Source organism: Prosopis cineraria, unplaced genomic scaffold, assembly GCF_029017545.1.
Source record: "Prosopis cineraria cultivar Desert tree isolate PC_DT_omini unplaced genomic scaffold, ASM2901754v1 PC728, whole genome shotgun sequence".
Lineage (NCBI taxonomy): Eukaryota > Viridiplantae > Streptophyta > Magnoliopsida > Fabales > Fabaceae > Prosopis > Prosopis cineraria.
In genome coordinates, this window is record NW_026556053.1 from 556 (window position 1) to 24,828 (window position 24,273).

A 24,273-nucleotide genomic window follows, 5' to 3' on the forward strand; every position below is an offset into this window, starting at 1 on the left:
TAGAATAATTGCATTACTGTATGAACTAATAAGGCTCTGATGTATTTATAAGCAATTAAAATTCTCAATCATAAAACATAAAAAAATGATTTTAAACCCTTTTCTTTCTTATTCCCAAAAATTCAAAAATGGAGAAAATAATTAAAATTAAATTTACCTTTTGCAATAAAACACAATATCAAAATTTCAGAATTGTTTTATTTGCAAAATGGTGAATTATTTCTAATTAATTCTCTTCAAAAATATTTTCACTAACAAACTTTAAGCCCGAACTACGTGGACTTTGATCCCATCACAGGGTACGTAGGCCTCAGAGTCAGATTCTGAGTCAAGTCCGTCCTCCCTCGTAAATAAATAAATATTTCTCATCATTTTTATCAAACACATGATATAAAAGGGATAATTAAAATAATTATAAAACCATATTAAAAGAGCACAACAAACTTCAGGTAACCGTTCTGACGAACGGGTGTTGTGGGGTGCCTAACACCTTCCCACACTCAACCAACTCCCGAACCTATTCTTTAATTCCGCAGATCATCCTTATCCTCCATTTAATCGGTTTCCCGAGATTTACCTCAAAATCTTTGGTGGCGAACTCCTCGTTCGATCCGGTTCCCGACGCGAAGGCCGGGACCTCAGCTCGCGCGCCGTCCGCGTCGCATTTTTCGGGTGCGACATTATAACTTATCTATCTTTATTAAAATCTTCTTAGATATTTATTATTAATTATTTTGATACTTGTATGAATATTATATTCACACAACCGCACACACTCTTAGATCCAAAAAAAAATATATTTATCTGTTTTAAAAATGTAAGTTATTTTTAACAAAATCTCATCCTAGTAAAACATTTTACTTATTTAAAACTAATTTATTTTTTTATATTTATCTTTATAACATCCTAAAATAAATATACAGTATTTTATTTAATAGAAATACTTTTGAAAAAGGAAAATGATTATACCTCAAAAGATTAAAAATATTTTATATTTTTTAACATCTAACTTCTCAAAAATTATCTTATATTTTTAAAAAATAAGGAGTAGTTTTTATCCCTTCTTCATGTGCAGCTATACAAATTAGTCAAATAGGCATGAAATGAAGGGGTGAATTACATTTTAATAGTAATTAATGCTTCTTATATAATATTTATAAGAAAGTTATATTTGAGAAAATATACATGTTTAGTTTAATGATTAATATTATTTATTTCTATAATTATTTGTTATATATATATATACATATTTGTTATTTAATGTTTTAGTTTTAGTAATAATCATTTATTTACATTATCAGTTATTCATTTCGTTTGATGATTCATATTTATTTTTTTCTAATTGTTAGTTATATATATGTTATATAAATCGTTATTTAATGTTCAGAATTAGCACTAGTTAGTTATATCATGAATTGTCTCTTTAAATTTATTTATATTAGTAACTCATTTAGACTTCCTTTTTATATTATATACATTGTTATTTAATGTTTTAATTTTAGTATTTGTTTCATTATTGGTTCAATATTTATTTCTAATGTTAATATAATATTATTCTATTATGATTATTATTGATTAATGAACATATAAATGCTGTGATATATCACGCATGTTTTTCCAAAGGGAATTTCTTTTGTAGAAGAAGATTTGAAATAAAACCTAAAGAATTCATGCTCGAAATTTGGACCAATAGGATTGTCACTTAAAATTGACTAGATTGGAATCATCATGCCAAATAAGGATTAGCGCTAGTGATAGTTGACAAACGCACACATTTTTGAGACCATTTGGAATCCATCTGGACCATCTACCTTGTACTGACCTCCATCATTAATCATTAATTAACTCCATTACCCAAAACCCTAAAATAAAAAGATTAACCATGACTTTAAAGTTAATAATAAATATAGAGGTCAAATTTAAAATTGGGGTCTCACATATTTTTGAAGAGATAATAATATTTTTCAAAAATAAGAATCATTAAGAATATACGAAAAATATGGAATATATAACTTAGCATTAAGAAAGAGATACCAAAAGAGAAAATAATCATTTGGAAAGCTGCACTAGTTCACTGCAGCTAATAGCTCTACTTATCACGACCAACACGCACCAAGCACTCGTCGTGGGCCACAACCGAATCCTAGAACAATGTGTGCCCATATGAGCATCCCAGCCCTTTGCACCTATACAAGTGTCTCCCCTTAAATATTAATTCATAACATAGGCTCAATTGTAATAATAGACATGCATAAGAGTACTCTCTTTACATACTGAGTTCAATCAAGTATTACAACAATCTTAGTAATCAAGACACATAAATTCAAGTATATAGTTAACATTTTATCAGTATTCAACATGTATCATAAGATTATTAATCACTAATCACCAAGCACATAATGAAATGATAATAATTATGTATGATCGTATGCATTCCATTCTTATTTTTCTCCTTATATCTTTTGATTGAATCCATGAGCTATTAAATTATATAAAACTAACTCATACGACTGAATTAGACCTGCTTTCCAATTGTCAGGGGGTGTCCTAACCAAGGCCCCATACTCACTCTCGAACCATAGATTCTCCCATTCTAAACTCATGGGGGTGTCATTTTACCTAGTCTAAGGCAATACCTAGTCTAGGGTAAGTATCAAGAACCAAAACACTAAAGCTTTGCAGTATTGGTGAGTATCACGTCGTAGACTTTTGTGACTCTCTATTCTCTTGGGTGAACTGCCATCCATCCATGATCATGCACATTGACCCCACTCACCCTTTCCTCCCTTACATCACTCATATTCCTCTCTACCATTAGTTCTATCACTAACATTGACCTTATTCACACTATCATCATTGCCCCGGATTGCTTCAAATAATAACAAATTGTTTGTTTGATATGTGCAACTAACTATGGTCTATGGCGCCTGCACTGTGGCTCGTGGTACAAAAAGGGACAGTAATGTTGCATGTGCATATGTTGCGATGTGTAGCCCTGTTTTCATTTTTTGATATTTTTTAACTAATTTTAAGTCTTTTTCACTCCTATAAGATATCTCATACTTTGAATCATTATTTTACTCTAATTAGAGGTGGTTAAATGACAATTACGTAATTTGAATTAAAAAAAAAAAACTTAGGATCTCATTTTTATAATTACAAACTTGGTAATCTAGTTGATTTAACCCAATGATTGTCTGGGACTTTTGGTGATTAATTGTGATTAAGGAAGGAGATTTTACAGGAGGGCATTGGGGTTATGCAGAACTTGAGGGAAATCATTCATATGAATAAGGTTTTTATACTATAAAAGTTGCATATTGTTAGTCTAGTTTCTATATACTTATCAAACATAACATCATGAGACATTTTTGTAGATTAATATTTATTTCCCTACTATATATTTAAGCTTCACAATCATTCCAAACTAACAACATATTTTGAATAGAGTATATGGGTATAGTCACATACAGCAGAAGATCAACAAGATAAAAGGTTAGTGCAATTTCATTTTATATAGTATCATAGTACTCAGTCATCACAGTGACCGCATCAAATGGCTATTTTCCATTTTCCATTATAATATCTCATTTAAATTTTGGAGAATGGCTTCCATTTTACATTAACTTGGGTTTGGTTGTCGTACGTTATTTTGGTGCTTGGCTGGCTGCATCAAATAGCTATTTTCCTTTTACTAGCAGTTGAGAGAGAGAGAGAGAGAGAGAGAGAGAGTGTGTGTGTGGAGAGAGAGAGAGAGAGAGAGAGAGAGAGAGAGAGAGAGAGAGAGGAAAGGAGGGGGAGGGGAGAGGGAGAGCGAGAGAGATGCAGCCCTTCTTTGGAACATTTGGTGCTGCAGTAAATATAGAGAGAGAGTTTTAGGTCCATTTAGCACTCATAATTGGGCTTTTAACTTTAGATTGATGGGGGCCTACTTCATTTGCGGCATGCTTGCTGAGATGGCAGGCTTGAGCAGGTTCTGAGGCATCTGGAGTCTGCAGATGGCAACACTACGATTGTTAATTGTTATCATTTATAGGTTATGACTTATGATAGACCAAATTGTTTTAATTTGCGCCCATTAAGGTCGTCCTTTTGTTATTTGGTCTTCTAGCAGATGCGTGAAAGCTATCCTATTATTGTGGAGCCGCATAGAACAATTTGTTGATATTACTTAAACTATTGAATCCTTTCAGAATGCGCCTTGCTTGGTTTGACCCGTATTAGAGGAAATAGTTCTTACTGTGGTTGCATTTTACCTTGGAGGATTTATGGTATTTCATTCTTTATTTGTTACGTTTCTAATCTTACAGCTTCTATTTATTTAGAATATGTGACTCACATTTCCCTACTCGATTTAAATTTCAAAATCAATTAATTAAGATTTAAAAATTAAATTAATTGATGGCTTATCAGTCTTGACGTCTTGTTCAAATTCTAAGCTAATTAAAGGGTTAAAGTATAATTTTACCTCTAAACTATTTTGAAAGTAACAATGTTACCTCTAAACTACTTATCATAACAATGTTGCACCTAAACTAATTAAATTGGAGCAATATTGCTCCCGCCATTTAAATGTCCATTAACTGTATTAGTATAGCTCACTTTTTATGTGTTAAGATACAATTTTACTTTTAAATTATTTTCAAAGGAGTAATGTTCCCCCTAAACTAATTAATTCAGAGCAATGTTGCCCCTGCTGTTTAAAAATTATAAACGTTTGTAAACTAGAGAGAGTTAATGAAAAGTACTTTTTGTACTCATGTCATTTCATTTGCATCTTTTCTAACATTCAATATTTATGTGAAAATATTTATCTTTGTCATGATATTCCTCACAAACATTCCAACAAGTTACGAACTATACATTGAAAAGAAGCTCAATGTAACACTTGCCCTGAGTGTTATTCAAAAATCACACAATTCAAATAAACTAAGTGTGGTTGAGGAGTTATCCTAAAACCAACTTAGGAATCAAATCATTTAAATCACTAAATAGATACACCATTGCAAAATAAACATTTAAAACCTTTTTAAAAAGAATTATAGGTTTTACCTATAGCACATGGAAGAAACCTAGGCGAAAGCGGGGTAAAAAGATGCTATCATGACAGCATTGACAGCATTAAATAGCCCTTCCAGGCCAACTTTTGGGAGACGTCATTCTGTCATCCAGTCCCCGATCGAAGTAATTTTAAAGCTCACACATCATTCTTAATGTTTACTAGTAGTACACCAAATTTTAAAAAGATCCAACGGTTAGATTAAAAATTGGACATGTTACAAGTTCGGTCATTTTTGTTGTCATTACAGCTTTTTAGCTGTCATTACAGCACCTCCGGACTAACTTCCGAAGTGCACCATTTCATCATCTAACCTCCAATCGAAGCGATTCCAAAGCCCACCTGTCACTTTTAAAGAGTACTATTAGCATATAAATTTTGAAAAGATCCAACTGATGGATTGAATTTCGCGTATGTTTCAATATCAACACTGTTGCTGTCATGACAGCTCCTCCGGACCAAATTCTAGAGTGTGCCATTTCTCCATCGGGTGTCTGATCGATGTGATTCTAAAACCAACACGAAGCTTATAAAAGGTTTTACTTGTAACCCAAATTTAAGAAAAATCCAACGGTCAGATTGAAATATGAATACTCGGATACAAAGTGTAGTTTTTTGATAAAAACCATTTTTAAAATTGTCCAAATCTCATCCTAATGGTCACAAACCTATGGGAGCACTTTGGATATGTCAAATAGAACTAAAAACACCTGATAGAATATTTAAATGATAGAAAAACCTTTATACCAAAATTTAATCACTCAGGTGATATTTCCCGAAATGGACCCTAAACCCCCAAAATGCACAAATCATATAAGAGTGGCCAAAAACTATTTCAAATTTCATATACATATATGAATACACACGCTAAATATTTTTACTTGACTCAGAGATCTCTGTGGGGCCATGCACCCACTCTCTCTATCCAAGGTGTATGTTTGCCCATAGCACACCATTTGCAATGCAACCACTTTGGATTTGCTTGTGAAATCACATATATACCAAAATAAATATTTTTTTTATAGTGGAAACTTGATCTACTAAATAAATTTATCAAAATCACACACTATAATCAAGTTTTCTAGCCACAAGTCTACAAGCAAACAAAAATTCATACACAAGCCATACAATCCATACATACTCACACACATATATACATAATCACATCCTACTGGCACTCTAATCATAAATACATTATAATAGATTTGCTTAAAAGAAAGGGATTGCAGTTCTTTACAATCCACAAACAATCCTTAGTTATGCTCCTTTTCCTGTCCTCCACTGGTTCCTTCGCTTAGACCTAGAAATATTGAAAAGAAAGGGGTGAGACAACCACAGTCTCAGTAACAGAGAAATCTACATTGATTATTATAAAGTAATCCATAATCAAATAAATGAATAATAAATTCAATGTATTATATAATTTAGCCATTTAAAATGCATGAATGCATGACATAGGCTGATATGGCCTTTCATGACCAACAGAATGCCCCTGGCACTCTTTAACTTGCAGGTAAACCTTATACCTACTTGTACTTCCACAGGCACAAAACATAATCTAAGGCATGATCTAATCCACTAAACCACCTATGCCCCTTCGACGTGAATCCTGAGCAGTCAAAGCTAACTCCCTCCCAGATCCAACCCGACTTACTCTCCATGTAAGGGCTACCTTGGCTTAAGCACTCAACCTCACACTTTATATGTCGGATTCCCTCTCCTATTGAGAGGTGTCAAACACTCAATACACTAACCACTTTAGTGTACTGAGCCCACAATACGTAAGGCAATACTAAGTACTGGAAGTGTGCCATAGAATATTACAAGTCCACAACTTCTCATTAGTGAACTCCCACCGAGATCATGCCTTTTACTCTTATCTACCTTTCCTGAGTATTGGCCACTTTAACACTCTAAAGTAATATAACATTCATAAATCTCCCTTAAACGGTTTCTTAGCCTATCTGAGGTACCTTACTTAATTATACTTTTTTAAGTACAACTTCTATTCTTTATGATTACAATACATGCAAACAAATCTCATTTTCATAAAAACATTGTTGTTAAACAATTAGAAAACACATTTGCACTATAATCAAAGTAGTACCCCATAACCCCTTATAAAGCACATTGAATTTTTTAAAACATGTAATGCATGATAGCTAGTAATATTTATTCAAAAATAGCTAAAATAAAATAATAAGAAATATAAATTTTTCTGTTACCTCAACCTTTTGGTACCAAAAGGGTTCCTCTTGTACAAAATAGGACTTGGTTTGTTCCTTGACTTCTGAACAAATTCCACCAACAATCCCTACAACATATAAGTGATCCACATCACTTATCATGACAAATAGCATTAATGAAGATTATAACTCATATCACACAACTTGGGTCAATGAGTTATAATCTATCCTAATGGTCCATATATTAAACCAATCATTCATATAGTATCACTTAACCACCAAAACCATTTATTAGCCATCACTAGGCTAATTTTCAATTCATATAATTTTTAATCAATTAAAAACCTTCACTTAGTGCCACCAACTTTCACTATTAGCCCTTATAATGAAAACCAAACCTTAATTTAAGTTTTATTAGGCTCAAATAGAAAAATTAAAACTAAATCAATAGACTTAAACCATTGAGAAGTAAAACCCAACCTCTTGGGGTTTGACTTTTGCCCTAAAACTTTATTTTTCATCCAATTACCCGCTCAAAACATTAGAGTATCATGTAAAAACTCAAAACAACCTCCCTAGGACCCAAAGAAACTAAAGCTTACAAGAATAAAGCCTTTTAGATCAAATTCCAAAAAATTTTTCTTACAAAAATTGAAGAAAATCAAGAGCGAAGGAAGATGATTGAAGTAGAAAGTTTACCTATCGTGTAACCAAGCTCACAACGGTTGTAAAGCCTCATAAATCCAAGCATATCTCTCTCTCTTTCTCCTCTCTTCTTCCTCTCTCTCTCTCTCTCTCTCTCTCTCTCTCTCTCGTGCGCTTGTTTCTTTCCTTTGCTCTTTGTTCTATTTCGTTTCTGTGTCCAATTTTTCTTTAAAATGCTGATCTAACACTTTGAAAAAAATTAAAAGAAAGAGCCCAACATTTCTTATTATAAATAAAAGCTTAGGTCAATTTTGGTAATTTTTCTCATAATTAAAAATCAAATAAAATCAAACTTTTATTGAGAAAAATTCAAACTCTGGACCTCTATCAAATTATTTTTAATTTTAATTTAATTATAGATATTTTATTTTATTTTTAAAATAAATTTGAATCTTAAAATTTTTAAGATGTTACACTCAATTTTTGTACTAATTTTCTTCAATGACAAATATAACAACAGTTGAAGTATAAATTCATACTAACAACATTACAAGAGGAGCTCTTGATCCAACAAAAAGTATATAAATAACATTTCAAAGTAAAAAGGTTGTTCCTTATCATCTTTGAGTAGATCAACTTACAAAATTGACCATCAAAATAAATATACTCTCTCATATGCATTATAAACCAAAAAAAAAAAACCTATATATAGACTATCATAAACCAGTTACCAAAAAATCAATTCAACAACTAGAATGCCACAATCTAATTGAAATCTTGACCTCATTCAATGTTAACTAGAAAAAGATAATAAAAAGTGGGTCTACTAGTTACAGTTAATGGACATTTATAATTTTTAAACTATAAAGGCAACATTGCTCCTTTGAAATTAGTTTAAGATGAAATTGTACCTTAACCCATAAAAAGTGAGTTCCACTGATATAATTAGCAGATGTTTAAAAGGTAAGGACAAAATTGCTTTGATTTAATTAGTTAAAGAGCAATATTGCTACGATAAGCAGTTTAGGAGCAACATTATTCCTCTGAGAATAATTTAGGAGCAAAATTGTACCTTAACTCCTGATTAAATTTAAGTAATTAAGGGTCTTTTTGAGTACATTACTTTTGGCTTTTGAAAAGCACATTTTCACTTTTGAAATGTTGAATGTTGTTTGATTAAATGTACATTTAACAAATCATTGAGAGTGGATTTGAGAACTTGCCAAGTGGAAGCTTTTGAAACGTAGGTTTTGAAATGTTAATAGCATAATACATGTGGCATAAGATGGGTGGTTCACATGGCTTTTAAATGCATATGTGAAAAAGAAAAATAATTCTAGATGAGGAGGAGACGCTATGAATTACCAATTTTCTTAAGGAATTTGATAAGAAATGTTTATAAAAATTACTTTTGCATATAAAAATTAATTGAAAAAATTTTTTGTGATGAATTTCAAATATAGTTATAAAATAGTAATAATCTTTTTCAATATATCTAACTTTATAATAATAATAATAATAATAATAATAATAATAATAATAATAATCTAACTTTATAATAATAATAATAATATTATTATTATTATTATTTAAGATATTAAATTTTATATTATTTAAAAATGTTGTCACATTATTTAAACTCTCTAATATATTACATTATATGATAAAAAATTATAAATCATCATAAATTAATATCTTTTTTTATGATTGTATATTTAAAAGCATATTTTACTATTACAATCCAAATAACTCTTAATTTATCTAATTGACTTTTAAAAAATATAGATATAAATATAAATTTCATAACAACAACTAATTTTCAACAAACTGATTTTTGACAAATTAAAAACCAAACATACACTAAAATTATTGAATTGTCATGCGTTGTTAATAGTTCCATTCCAAGGTGCCAGCCACTTCAACTTTTACCTTGTACCTTCATCACAGGTTTGATTAAACATTCTAACATCTTTATCGGCATCCGGGTTCTCACCTCTTGACACCCAACTGCACCATAAAACATAGTTGCTAGAACGACTTTCTCACGCTCATCCAAGTTACCACCACCACCACCTAACATTTCAGAAAACCATACCTCAATTCTTTCCACATTCCAATAAGAGTTAAAATGTCTTCGAATTTTCTTCTTCACTTATTACTTGCGTAATAGCTACAGTTTCTTTCCACTAAGATTAATCTTTGAAGACCTGCTCCATATTTCAGTGTCTCCCAAACGCTTCTCATTAGTAGTAGCAAGCATGGTAGGTCATGTTGAGAAATGGGTTAGATCTAAGTTTACGAGTCACTCCCTTATTTATAGCACTGACAGAAAAAAAAAAAAAAGTTGATCCTATTTATTGGGCACTTGAAAATTTTCAATACTACTCTTTATATTTTTTTCTTTATTAAATGCTTTAAATAAAAATATCAATAACGAGATTCAAGAATATTTATTAACGGTAAAAGTAAAAACTTGTTAAAATTTAAGATAAAATAATAAAGTTTAAAATTTTTATTGAATTCGATAAAATATGTTGGACATTGACTTATAAATACGATCAGGAGGAGTATTAATATTTATCTTTAGGCCATAGACAGGGTCAAGGAGACACTGGCATACAAAAATAAGCTGAAGACATTGGAACTTGAATGCAGCGGTGCAAACAAGACTCGGAAGAGATAAATTTTGGGCCATGGATCGATGTAGCTCCATAATGCCAAAAGCATTAGTGTCCGCTTTATTCTCTTACCTTGTACTTTATTAAGCAAGGGTGAGCTCAAACTTTATATCTGGAAATTGAAATTTGAAAAAATAAATAAATAAATAAATATGCTCATGAGTTATTTCTTAATGTTCATGAGTTTATCTAACAAAGGATCATTAATGTTTTTGTTAAAATATTCGAAATGTTTATGTTTAAAATACTTAATTCAATTTTCTCGTGTATAGTCCATGCAGTGCATGGGAGCTAGTCTATTATATCCACAGTATAAGATAATTTATAATTTCATAAAAACATATTCAAAAACATCTTTGGTATGTTTAATAAGACAATTTTATTATGGATGATCTAGCAAATGATTTAAGTCGTATATTTTTGTCTACTTTAAAAGTGAATATATATCTACGCAAAACTTTATTTTATCTAACAAGACAACATTATATATTACTTAAATTGAAATTTTGTAAATGTTGCAATCTCTATTATTCCTTACAATTTCTTAAATCAAATTCGTGCAACACACGAGATCCAAGCTGGTTTTCCTTCAGAGTTATACATGGCACTTGATCTCTTGGCCTTAATTAATTCGTCCATACTGATTGAAGTGTGGCGGCTCATTAATTGGATTTGAGACAATAACGTTCAAGGACACATGCATGTGACCATTTGTTATTTTTATTATAAAAGAGAGTTAATATAGTTACGATCAATTGAAGGGTTAGAGATATACGCTCCATCACTCTTTATAAGAGAGCTTCTAGAACCACTCTCTGGTCCACAATGCAAGAGATTTTATCAAATTTTCTAACATTTGAACCAATTATAAAAATAACTAGTAATCATGCTTTGGAAATGAGCCTTCTAGTAAATAGGGATAAAATGGATTATTGAACCACTTTGATATACTTCTTTCAGTTCAAAATATAAGTATTTTCTTCTAACTAATTTTGGTTCAAAACATAAACAATATAGTATTTGTTAAAAAAAATTTCATTTTTTACCTTTCATTTATTAACTTGGATTATTGTGTTTGTGAATTTATAACCTTCTTCTCATTCATCATAAATTAGAACTAAGAGGAAAAAGAGAAAAAAAAATATTTTATGAAAATAAAAATTTTATTGATATGCATATTATTATTAAAAAAATACTTATATTTTAGACTGGAGGGAGTAACTTTTAACCAAGTAACTAATTTTTATTGACATACCTAAACTAGTTGAAAATACTTTATAAAAAGGAACGGAGAGAGTATATATGATAAATTATTTTTTTGAGGTAATTTCATGTATTTGCTTTGTCATCACCCCTTTTTATTCTTCTGCTTAGTTAATACCAGCGTATACTTTGCAAAGCACAATTTAGAAACATATGTTATTGATACAAAACCACTTATTAATCTTACTATATTGAAGTTTTTAGTTTGATAAAAGTTCATTTAATCAGAAATTAATTTCACAAAAAATTATTTATCAAAAGTCTATTACGTTTTGATACCTTTTTTAAAGTCAATTTAATATATTAAAGGTTATTTGAAACTACTAAAAAAGATATAAGTTTTGTGATTTATAATTTTTGTAATATAAAACTTGATTTTTTGAAAAAGTATATAAATAATATAAAATTTGATATGATGAATAATAATTATATGTATATTTGTATAAAAAAGAAAATTTGAATATATATTTGAATAAAAAGTATATACTGTACATAGTTTATATGGTTAAAATACATAAAACCCCCCTAAATTTAGAGACAGTTACATATAACCTTTCTTACTTTTAAAAATTTAAAATTAACCCCCTTAACTTTTAATTTTTTTTCAAAACCCCCTATTGTTAATTATGTTATTTTTTTATGAGGGTTAAAATTTTATTTATTCTTTGTTTAATATTTAAATATTTTAGCCATGTGCATTACATTAATCTAACATGAAAATAAATAAAAATTTATCTTTTAAAACAATAACATCATGCACCATTGATAACAAAAAAGCATGGATAAAACTAATATAAACATGAATATTTATTTGACATTTATTCTTTGTTTAGAATAATTAATAAATTACAGGCCGTGTTCAAAATAATTGATAACGTGTTGAACAAGGCCAGGATATGTTCTTTTCATGATTCTATGAGGAATTAGAGGGCAGTATGGGAATTTAGGAATTTTAATTGCTTCATCAAATGCTTATTGACTTTCAGCAAATGCAAGAACTTTCTGCAAATGCTTTTAAGATAATAACTTTCATGACCTTCAGATTATGCATACAAATGGTTGTTGACTATTTGGCTAAATTAGCTTATAATATTCCTTATGATTTTAATTTGTTTCACAAACTTCATCATTAGGTTTGTTTATATTTCCTTGAGAGGTCCTTTTGTGTTTTCTCTTTTTTTGTTGCTACTTCTTAGTTTGTACCAGCTTACATTCTTGTGAATGAAGTTTCCTAGTTATATTCAAAAAAATATTATAAATGCAAATGGGATACAGCTTTAGTGATGTAGAGAAAGCCATTATGACCAATTTTTTGAACCCACTTTGCATATTTAAGCGTAACGTACAAATTTTAACCAGCCACGCTATTCATAAATCATATATAGCGTACCCAAGACCCATACAAGTTTGCTTAAAAGCCATAGGAAGGAGGTTATAAACATTCTTAATTTCTCTCCTTTATGCACCTTAACATTTGCTAACAATACGCCGAACAAGCTTAAATTCAAATCAACTCAAGGCAAGTTCCGTCCTCTTTCCAATAAAACTATATTTTATGGGTATGCAATGCATGAGATATTAACTCTCAATTATAATATAAAGAAATAGAGAGGATATAAGATTTTAATGAGTTTAATTACTAAAAATTTGAAATTTTTAAATATAAATAAGATGCGAAAGAAAGTATAAATAAAATTATGTAAAAATTTTTAACCCTTTGCTATATTTTATAATGGGTTAAGGCGCAATTTTTTTTATATATATAGATAAAGCGAAACCATAGGCAAGTTAGTCTATCTTATTTCTCCTTCTTTCTCTATCTCTTGTCAATATGTTCTGTAGCTCATTTGGTGCAGTTGATATGGTAGAACCCATGCACAACAAATAATCCTTTCTTGGCCAAGAGATCCGCTACTTGATTGCCTCCCTATGCACATGTCTCGTAACAACTTCCCAATCACGAGCTATTAGAGTTTTAGCCTCAATGATTATACCAACATCCAAATGATTATCATTAATTTTCATGTCCAATAAAAAAAATTACTTTAGAAGAATCAAATTGCAAAATAACATGTCAATAGCCAATATCCAAAGCAATCTTTAACCTATGTATACAAGCCCATAGCTCTACAGTCAGGTTATCTCCTCCATCCAATCTACGAATGAAGCAAATAATAAAGTTCCCATCAAATCCTTTGATAAGTCCACCGCATGCACCCACTTGTGAAGTATGAGCATTGACACCATCTACATTTACCTTGACTTATCCGTTCCTCAGTGCTACCCATCTCATATCTTCCTTTGTTTTAGGTAGCATACTATTTGTATTGCGCAGTAAGGTAGCCTAGGCTTTCCTCATGGACCTCATCATTGCATAGAAACTTTCAATAATTGCCTCATTGCTAACTTTTCTCTTTTCGAATATAAAGAGGTTCCATCTCTTCCATATCCACCAATTAACCACACCAAAGAAGGCACTCCACTCGCTCCCCATCCCATGTTGGTTAGAGAGATTCCACCATAGCCATCTTGTGAGCTCCATATCTTCAAATTGTCTCCAAACCAATGGATGGATCACACTCATCCACAACAATTCAATTGGTTGACAATCACAAAGCACGTGGAGTGAAGTTTCAATTTCCATGTGGCAACATGAGTATATATCACTCGTACTCATCTCATGCTAACATTGGTAAGAAGTCTTCTTTGAATTTAACCTTTGGGTTAAAGTATAATTTTATTCTTGAATTTTTTTTTTTTTGAATAACAATTTTACCCCTACACTCAAGCAAGACAATTTTATTTCTGAATTATTTTTTCGAGTAGCAAAAAAACCCTTCCACAAAAATGTCCAACGCTTCTCAAAAGATAATTCAAAGTAAAATGATTCCACTTAAAAGTACAAGAGTAAAATTGTTCCTCAAGAAAAAATTTAATAGTAAAAATACACCTTAAACTTTTTTATTTGTTAGAAATCAGCCCAAGACAGGTTCCATCCTCTCTTTCCATTAAATTTGCAGGGAATGAATATGATCTTGCCAATCACCTAGCAAAATCATTCAACCATCCAAGAAATTTTAATTAAATTATGAATGTAAAAGACAGACAGTCTCTGTTGCTTACAAACAAGTAAATGTTAAAGGAGCTTGTGTCAAAAACCTTGATCACAATCCCTCGAAATACAACATCAATTTGTATCACCATGCAAGTCCTTGCCAATTATGTTCCAGAAGCTAAAATTACACTCTATATATGTAAATATCTATCAAGACTCATCATCTTAATTGACCTACAATTTTACACTGGATGATTACAAACCACGATACTAGTTACTAGCCGCATAGCGGAAGAAGATGCAGAAGCTAAACCTACTTGCATACAGGAGGATACAGATGCTATAAGACTCCCTCGGCCTCAGACAAAACATCTCTATATTACATTACAGAATAGTTGACGATCTTGACATATACATATATATATATATACCATTGTATGTCCTTACATATCCATGTCAGCAAATATTTCTCCATCTTCCTCGTACTGTGTCTCATCCATAAGGAACCCATCAGCTACCAAATTACTGCCAAAGACAACAACAAAAAAAGCTAAGGATGAATATTGTTATGACCCAAAAAACCCGATGTCATGAAAATGAACTCCGAATAAACCCACCTATAACAGCCAAAACGGAAAGTCACTATCCTCTTAAGCTTCCTATTGTAGAAAAAGAAATTAAAGGACCATCTGAAGAAACCATCAAAACACCTTATAAGGATAGTTTGCTAGTGAAAACAAGTGACCATAACGTAATAAAACTTTTTAAATCCATGTGACGATGACGGTGGAAAAAAATATTACATTGCCCCTCTTTCTAGTAACGGATCCGCTTCAGAATCTGGGTCATAACTATATATTTCGCAATCTGATAACTTCACCACCTGCATCAAAAGGTATAATCAGCAAAATGGCACTTGTTGTCGCTGGAGTTGACTCTAAGGAAAACTCACCTCATCCAGGGCCCTGTACAGAGTGTCTAGCAGAGAAACACCCCCATTGGTTTCAAGCCATTCCTACAGTAGACAAGCCAAGCAAAATTAGAGATAAGTGCAGCACGTTGGGGCAAAAACCAACCATAAATACCCAATAACAACTAAAAAGCCCAGCGTTTTCTGCATAACCAAAGGAATCCAACGGAAAATGAGATTACCAGTATGCCTCTCATCGCCATGCATAACAACATAAGCAATTGTGGTTCTATAAGTCAATAACATGTAAGACAAAACATATCTTACCAGCATACTACAGCAAGTAATTACAAGAGGCTTGATAAGCAATAATGATCTAAATTAGATATATAGAATATATTCATTTTATACACCAAGTAGACCATCAAATGGCAAATGGCACTGAACCTTTTGGATAGAGAGGATTGGGAGGAAGGTTTCACAGATATTTTGGCGATCAGGGCATTTTTCAAAATGAAGGGAAGAGAATGGGAGAATTTCAATGAACTTCCCACAGTCTTCCCTCATTTATATTTCCAAGTTCCCCCACTTTGGAAAATAGCGTGTCCCGTTCAGTATGCAGCATTTTTCAGTATAATTTAGATGCAGAAATGAAATCCCGATAATATCCATTTTTGGTTGGATCTTATCACATTCAACTTTCATTCCATTTTGGTACTGGAGATTCTCTCATTCAAAGGAATCAACATTGCATCCAGAAGATGATAGGACAGCTGGTACTCAAGAAAAGTGTTGATTAAATAAAGAAACCTCCTTAAAATATGGCTTGGAGATCACATGTTTAGCAAAATAAAAAATAAAATTTTTGTTCCAAGAGTATTTAAGTATTTGCATAAATATCTTAATATTTTATAAGAGTTTTAAAAAATTTGTATCAATAAAAACGTAAATACAAATATTGAAAACATTTTTTAATAGTATTTTAAAAAATTAACTGATTAAAATAAAAAATGAATATTTTAAGATTTGTAGATATTGAGAGTAATCATGCATTTGTTTAGTTTGTAATTCCATCAAATGCCAAACATGACTATGGATTTCAAAAATTATGTTCCATCAAAATCATTTATCCTCTCCTACTTGCATTTTATTCCCCAAAAAAGAATCATATCATAAATCAATCGGTACCTTCAAGGAAAAATAATTACTTATACTTATAATATCATTCAATATTTTATTACAAACATCATAAAAAATAATTATTTCTTCTCACTTATTTAACATCTCACTTTCCATTACTTTTTCCACATTAAGTTTATAGCATCTAAACAAGGGGAAGAAGAATTACAATTTAACCCTCATTTCAATCAGCCTGCCTTTCTTTTTCTTTAATTCCTTCAGTTCCCTCCCTATTCTCAACCATAACTTTGGGCATAATATGATCCCTTTCCCTTGGTCAAAATGCAAACATTATAGAAGTGAAATTCACATAAGAAAGAGTCCCTTTTAGTAGGAGCACCTTTGAGGCTTCAAGCATGTAGGTATCGAAAATCTGTTTAAAACTGTCCCACGATTCCTCTGCGAAGTATTGGTGAGCTTAACTGCACTATAAACCATTAAAGGAGTAGGAATATGATATTATGGGAAGTAAAATGGAATATACCACCGGAACATTAAATAAAACTTGAGGCAACAGCAACCGGCTAGATAAATGACCGGAGCAAATACTTGGGAAATGGAGAGACTTGAACTCTCAGCTACAAGAGCAACAGTTTTATGAACTGTCTGTCAAACCTTGACAACACTCCCAATGCAATCAAAAGGGGATTATATAGTGGGTTGCCATGTCGCCATATAAGCTGACAATACCATTACCCATATAATCCTCCTTTTCACTCAACATATAAAAGCATCTCTGATACAGCATAAGATACTAAGATACCTGAATTCATAATCTGGATACATGTGATAAAGGGTAAGGACAAGTAGACCAATGTCCCTCGGCTGGAAACAAACAAAGTGTGAGATAAACATGTCATACAACTTCTGAAATTATTTTTCCCTTTCCAAAATCTATCTAGGAACAATTGGCCACCTGGATCTGCTAGATATGCAATCAGGCGATGAAGAAGAGTCAGTGTCAGATGACTTCCAAGATAGTCAGCAATCTGAAATTTAAATATTTAAATAAGTAAATTACAGCATAAAATTATTCAATGAACACCAAGTATTATAATAGGACAGACTATAATAAGAAATCCAAGAACATCAATTCTGAAGTCAAAAATTCGCTATCTAAGACAGAATAAAAAAGAACATAGCAAACAGTGAAAGTTAGCTTGAAAAAAAATGTCCAAGGCACTAAAAATACTCCCAACAATTATATATTTGCGATACACCAAGTCACTATCAACTGCAACAACATTTTACAAAGCGAAATTTACTGAGATTAAAACTGCAACATGGAATAGCCTCCCAGCCAATTTACCTCGCTGTCCAGACTTAGAGACAATCTGTGAGAGAGTTTTTTGTCAGCTCCAGCGTGCTTGCCTAAGAAGCCACCGCCAAGTAAAATTTTTTAATACCAATCCAACCAAAGTGAATACACAAAATAAAATCTTCTGACTGAAGTCGTCAATTTCTCCTCACACGTGTAAGCTTCAAGACATCCTTTGATAGTACGTTCTCCCATATCCAAATGACTTAAGAAATCGTTCAGCCTATAAATGTTAGAAAGATACTATTGAACAATTTATAAATAAATATCTATTCAAAATCCATCACAAATAAATTGATTTCATAATTTCTTAATTACCGATCTAGAGAAGCAAACTCTAGGAACTTCATGGCGAAATGTTTGAATGCAACACAATGGTTCAAATATGACTAGTGCAAACAGCAGAAAGAACCCCAGTCTTCCGTCTTCCTAGGAGAAACCAATCAACCAACAATAAATAAAAAATTAGAGCATTTCCAAACATAAAATCCCACTGAACATCGTAAATAAATACAGAAAAGCGAAACATAATACAGATATATGAATTTATAAACCACCGGAAGAAGCACGAATACAAACTCACCTTCTTCATAAGAACATTTGGAAGCCAAACACGTAATAATAAAAGAAATACAATCAACAATTGGGAGAAGAAGGATAATTGAAGTACCTTGTGAAATAAAAAAAAAAAAAACAAAGATAGAACACGTAATCTTGCTTGATGCGAGAAGCTCCGAAGCGACAACTCACCGATTTGCGCAATTAGGGTTCGAAAAATTTTGGGTATCGGAAGGAGCACAATAAGATTATGAAATACGCAGGTTGCAATTTGGTTCGAATTGAAAATTGTGGATGAGAGAGATTCATTGTCTTTTATCATCGAAGTCAAAAATGGAAATGTCAATCAATGGCTGAACGAAAGCCTAGAAAGCCCGGCCCGTTAGCCCATTAAACTCCCTTCTTGGGCCATATTCACACTAAGAACAAAGCAAATCTCAAAATTTAAAATCTTGCTGCGAGCTAGACTTAAAGGATATATTATAAATACTCTTTCTACAGTCACTTTAAATACTCTTTCTGTTTTATATTATAAAACATTATTAAAAAAATACTTTAAATATAAAATATTTTGAATAAAAATAAAATTTTATTAATAATACATTTTTAATATTGTTATTTTTATTATATTTTTTTTCAATATTCTTTTAAATATAGTATTAAAATTAAAGGTGATTTTGAAAGTTATATTTGTCTCTTGAAAAAATAAAGTTATAAAATATATCTATATAATTTCGTCCAAAAAATATCTTATAATCTAAAATGAAAGAAGTACTTGATAAGAGATCTCTATTTCCTTTGAAATTATACTAGAATTTGGACTAAGCTAAGCAAGGTTAAATCATCTAGTCTACATAAAAGAATCTGAACTAATTTAAACCTTGAATAAATCCTCAAATTAAAAAATTCAATAGATGAAAATAAGTTTTTGGCTTACATACAATACCAAATAAAATTAAACCCACAACCTTTATGCCACTAAGATGTATCAAGTGCTATTAGCCATATGACAATACAATCGACTAGTAGATGCATTTTAATAATCATAAATACAGCAATATAAAATATATCTTTTGTAAAGAGTGACACCACCCGCAAGTCTTAAACATTTCAATTTCTTTGAGACTCTGCAAAATATGTTTTTTATTCTTGCAATGTTTTTCTGCTCACATTTCATTGAGTCATATGCAATTTTTATTTTTATTATTTTAATATTTTTAATTAAATTAAATATTAAAATAATAAATATTTTTAAATTTTTATTTCTCTCATGTACGAATTACGATATTAAAAACTATCTAGTTTGTATACAAATTGTGAAATGAACCTTAAAAAAAAAAATAGCTTACATTGTAGTTATATAAGTATATCTAATAGGAATACCCCCTAAAAAAAATGCACATTATTTTCAGTTTGGCAAATGTTTGTATGTTAAAAGTTCATTTATTAAAAGTCAATTATTATTATGATGAAATTTATATTTAAATATTCTTTAAAAAAATAGTTTGATAAACTAAAAGCTATTTGGATGATATATATAATAAAAAATACATTTAATTTTAATATATAATTACTTAAAATGACTTAAGTTTTATGATATATAATTGTTGCCATATAAAATTTGATTGGTTGAAAAAATATATAAACAATATAAGTTTTGAAATATCAGAACATATAGGTAGTTAAAAAAATTATAAATAATGAATAATATCAAGAATGTGTCTATTACAACTCTACAAGTTATTTTTGTGAAATTCTTTCTATAAAAATGTAAATATCACCTATTTTAAAAAAAATATGTTACACGTGCATGGGTATTTTACTAATTATAACTAAGAATTAAAGGTCATTTTACTCATATATAAAAGTTCACACATAACCTAAACTCAATTAAAAATTAATTTTATTTCTTAGCCTCAGAATTTTACTCCCTCCATGCCCCTAACGTGAAACATTTGTTAGTAGGGCTTCACTTCATTTTTTTATTATTTTTTCACACTTACCCCCCTCATACGCCACTCTCCGCTCTCTCTTCCATACTCTCTCTCTCTCTCCTCTCCTCCCTTCTCGCTATCCTTCTCATATGTTCGATAGCCCTTGGTGTCCCTTCCTCTTCATGTATCTTCTCCATGCTCTCTTCCCATCCATCTCCTTCTCTCTTTTGTTCAAGTCTTACTCCTGGCAACATGGATACAACGTCACGAACAGAACCGCACTTTCCCTCCAACCTACATGGGTGGCTGCCTGTGTGTGCACGGAATGGGTTTGGTTCTCATCACAATGATGGTGCTCATCGCTATAATGAGATCTAGATCATCCAAATTTTGATATGGATGGTCCAAATTTAAAGCATTATTAATTATTATATTATTAAAATAAAAAATATATAAAAATTATAAAATATTTTAATAAATTTTTATTTTCAATGTGATCTAAATTTAATTTAGAGTGTCTAATTTAATATTAAAATTTTTATAATTGATATATATTGACTATCTAGATGAACTTTTACAGGCCCAAGATTAACACTAGATTAAATTTGAACAATTCAAAGTACATCTGGATAGTTAACTATAATAAAATAAAAATTTTTAATATAAATTAGACCCTCTAAATAAATTTAGATCACATTAAAAATAAAAAAAATTATTAAAATTATTTTATAATTTTTTAAATTTTATTTTAATAAATATAAAAATAAAATATATAATAATCTTTTAAATTGGATCATCCAAATTAAAATCTGGATGGTTCAAATTTCATCACAGTGATGAGCACATGATGCTCATCCGGGGTCCATGTGCCTACTTGGTTCTCGATCACTATTAGTTGCCTCATCAAGTTCCCTACAATTGCCAGATACATCTTCCTCTTTAATGCGACTGGAGATGATGAACTTGGAGATGGTGTTAGTGGCTTGATCACATCCATATAATACAACATATATATGACATGAATTTTTTTGGCTATAAGGATCATCATTATCAATACCGTAATATTAATAGTGATGACATGCACAGCAATAACCACACTTCTGTTGATTGTTCCTCTATCTCCAATGACCCTTCCCAAGACTCTAAAAGGGCCCTTAAGCTCCTTAGAGAGTGTGCCAAAGCCATCTTTGACAATGACTCCCTTAAATTCACTATCTCCATCCAACTTTGTGGTTTTGACTATTGCCTCCAGTTTTAGTGAACCAAGGTCCTGTGAGGTATCTAGTGTGAATAGAGGAGAGAGTATATGTATGTGTGTAGTAGAAAGGGAAGAAGGGAGAGTGAGAGGACAGATTGAGGTAGCAAGTGAAAGAAGCATATGTGGAGGTGGAGAAGGACACGACGTATGTGGTATTCGTAGGGGATGGTGGAAATAAGACTTGCCGCATTACTAGAAACAAGAACTTTGCCCTCTCCTCTCCTCCACTTTCTCTCTCCCCCTCCTTCCTCTCCCTCTTGTCGAAGCTTGCATGAAGAATCCATGGACACACACTCGAGCTCTCTATCAATAACCTTTGGAGGACACACACCCTATTCTTGCAGACTCATACACTGGGCTTCCCTATTTTTCTATTAGAAATAAAGATACCAACTTGTCTAAGTTTGTCAGTTTCTGCTAGGTCCTACAGAATGCTTCCACACTGAGAATCGATCTTGGTGAAAACTTGGAAGGGTTGGTGAAGAAGAAGTCTATACTTGCCATCTCAAGTCTTGGATTCCAGAATAAAGGTCACTATTGAGGTTGCTAAAAAACTTGCTCAATGGTTTGAAACCATAGGGAGGAGGGAGATAGGGACTTGAAAAAGAGAGACAAAGAGGAGCTTCCTAGAGACTCTTAAGGGCAGATGGAGGGATTACGAGTGAAGAATGAGATTGATGATTGTTCCAAATAGTTTTGCATGAACTTCTCTTTCTCTAAGCATTGTCTTTTAGTTGAATGCATTCTAATTTTATAAAAAAATTAAATATTGAATGGTGTAGGATTGGAGAGAGATCAAGAGAAGAGAGGGAGAAAAAATATTTAAAAAATGAATGGTATGACCCACTTAAATATTTTATAACAAAAAAATTAAAAAATTAAATGTGGACCACAATAACAATCAAAATGGATGGACTTAACGGCAGGATTATAGAAATTAAATTCTTAGTGGTTGAAAGGCAAAAATGACCTGAAGTCAAGTTTATGGTCATTTATGTGCTTTCACATATATCTTAAGAGTAAAAATGACCTTTAACCATATAACTAAATAACATTAAGCTCTTTTGGATATGCCAATAACCACTTGGTTCAATGGCATTCCACATTTCTTTGAAAAATAGAGGTTGTTGGTTCTATTTTCAAATAGCTTGGGAAAATATTATCAGGTGTGTATGTGATGTGAGTGTGCCCCCTCCTTTATGGGGAAGGGGTAGTTATGATAGTAAAAAAAAAAGTAATGCAAAAAAGGACTTTTGCCTTTTTGATCTTGAAGAGTTAAATCCAAATAAGATTTGTGAGTGTTTAGTTTTCAGTTGGCCAAAAGTCCATTTGTCAAAAATTCATTTGATAAAAATTAAAGTGATGAAAGCCAACTTTGTAATGAATTTGTATTTAATATATTTTTAAAAGTTAATTTGATAACTAAAAGTTGTTTAAATTATATAGCGTGTGTTTGGATAGAAGAGAAAATCAATTTTTCAGCCCACAATCGATTTTTTGAACAAATTACCGAAACACTACAAAATGGCAAAAATTAATTGATAAGGCAAAGTACACGTTAATCCATTATTTGTGAAAAACCAGCTTCAACTTAAAATCTTGATATCGTTATTACATTCTTCACGTGCTCTCTTTCTGTGAAAACCCATGTTGCCCTTCACGTGCTCTCTCTTTCTTCTTTCTGATCTCTCATTTGTCTCATTCGGTCTGTAGATCTCTCTCATTTTTTATCTCCTCTCTCGTTTGATCTTCACAGTTGGTCCTCACAATGGTGTCGTCTCTTGCCGTCGTCCACCCACCCCCAACGTAGTCGATATCCGCCATCTCACAATCGTGTCGTCTCTGCCGTCATCCACCCACCTTTAACAATTGTGCCGTCTCACAGTTGGTTCTCACGGAGGCAATGATCTTTGGCTATCCGCGAACTTTATGCAGATCTGTGGTTCTCGTGCTGTGCAACCCTTGAGGCATCGCCTCCTCCGTCTGCCTCCTCCGAGTTGTGTCCAGTGGTAATGATCTCCTGCCATAGTAGAAGAAGGCATTAAGCTTCATCTGCACTCTCTTGCCTTGATCTACTCGATCCATCGCCGATCTGCTCGTGGTCCTCTTCACTCAGTGTGGCTCAGAGGTAAATGATCTTTTCTGACCTTTTTTTGGATGATCTTGGTCAGGCGCAATGTTTGATCTTGGTCAGACTCTGTTTTCCTCTTCACTATGATCTATGCACGAG

The 24,273-nt window shown here is 31.5% G+C and overlaps 1 pseudogene; it reads right to left on the bottom strand.

Annotated features, from left to right (window-relative positions):
• Positions 1–14,961: 14,961 nt before the first annotated feature.
• On the bottom strand, positions 14,962–18,723 carry LOC129298155 (uncharacterized; annotated as a pseudogene).
• Between the last annotated feature and the right edge of the window lie 5,550 nt (positions 18,724–24,273).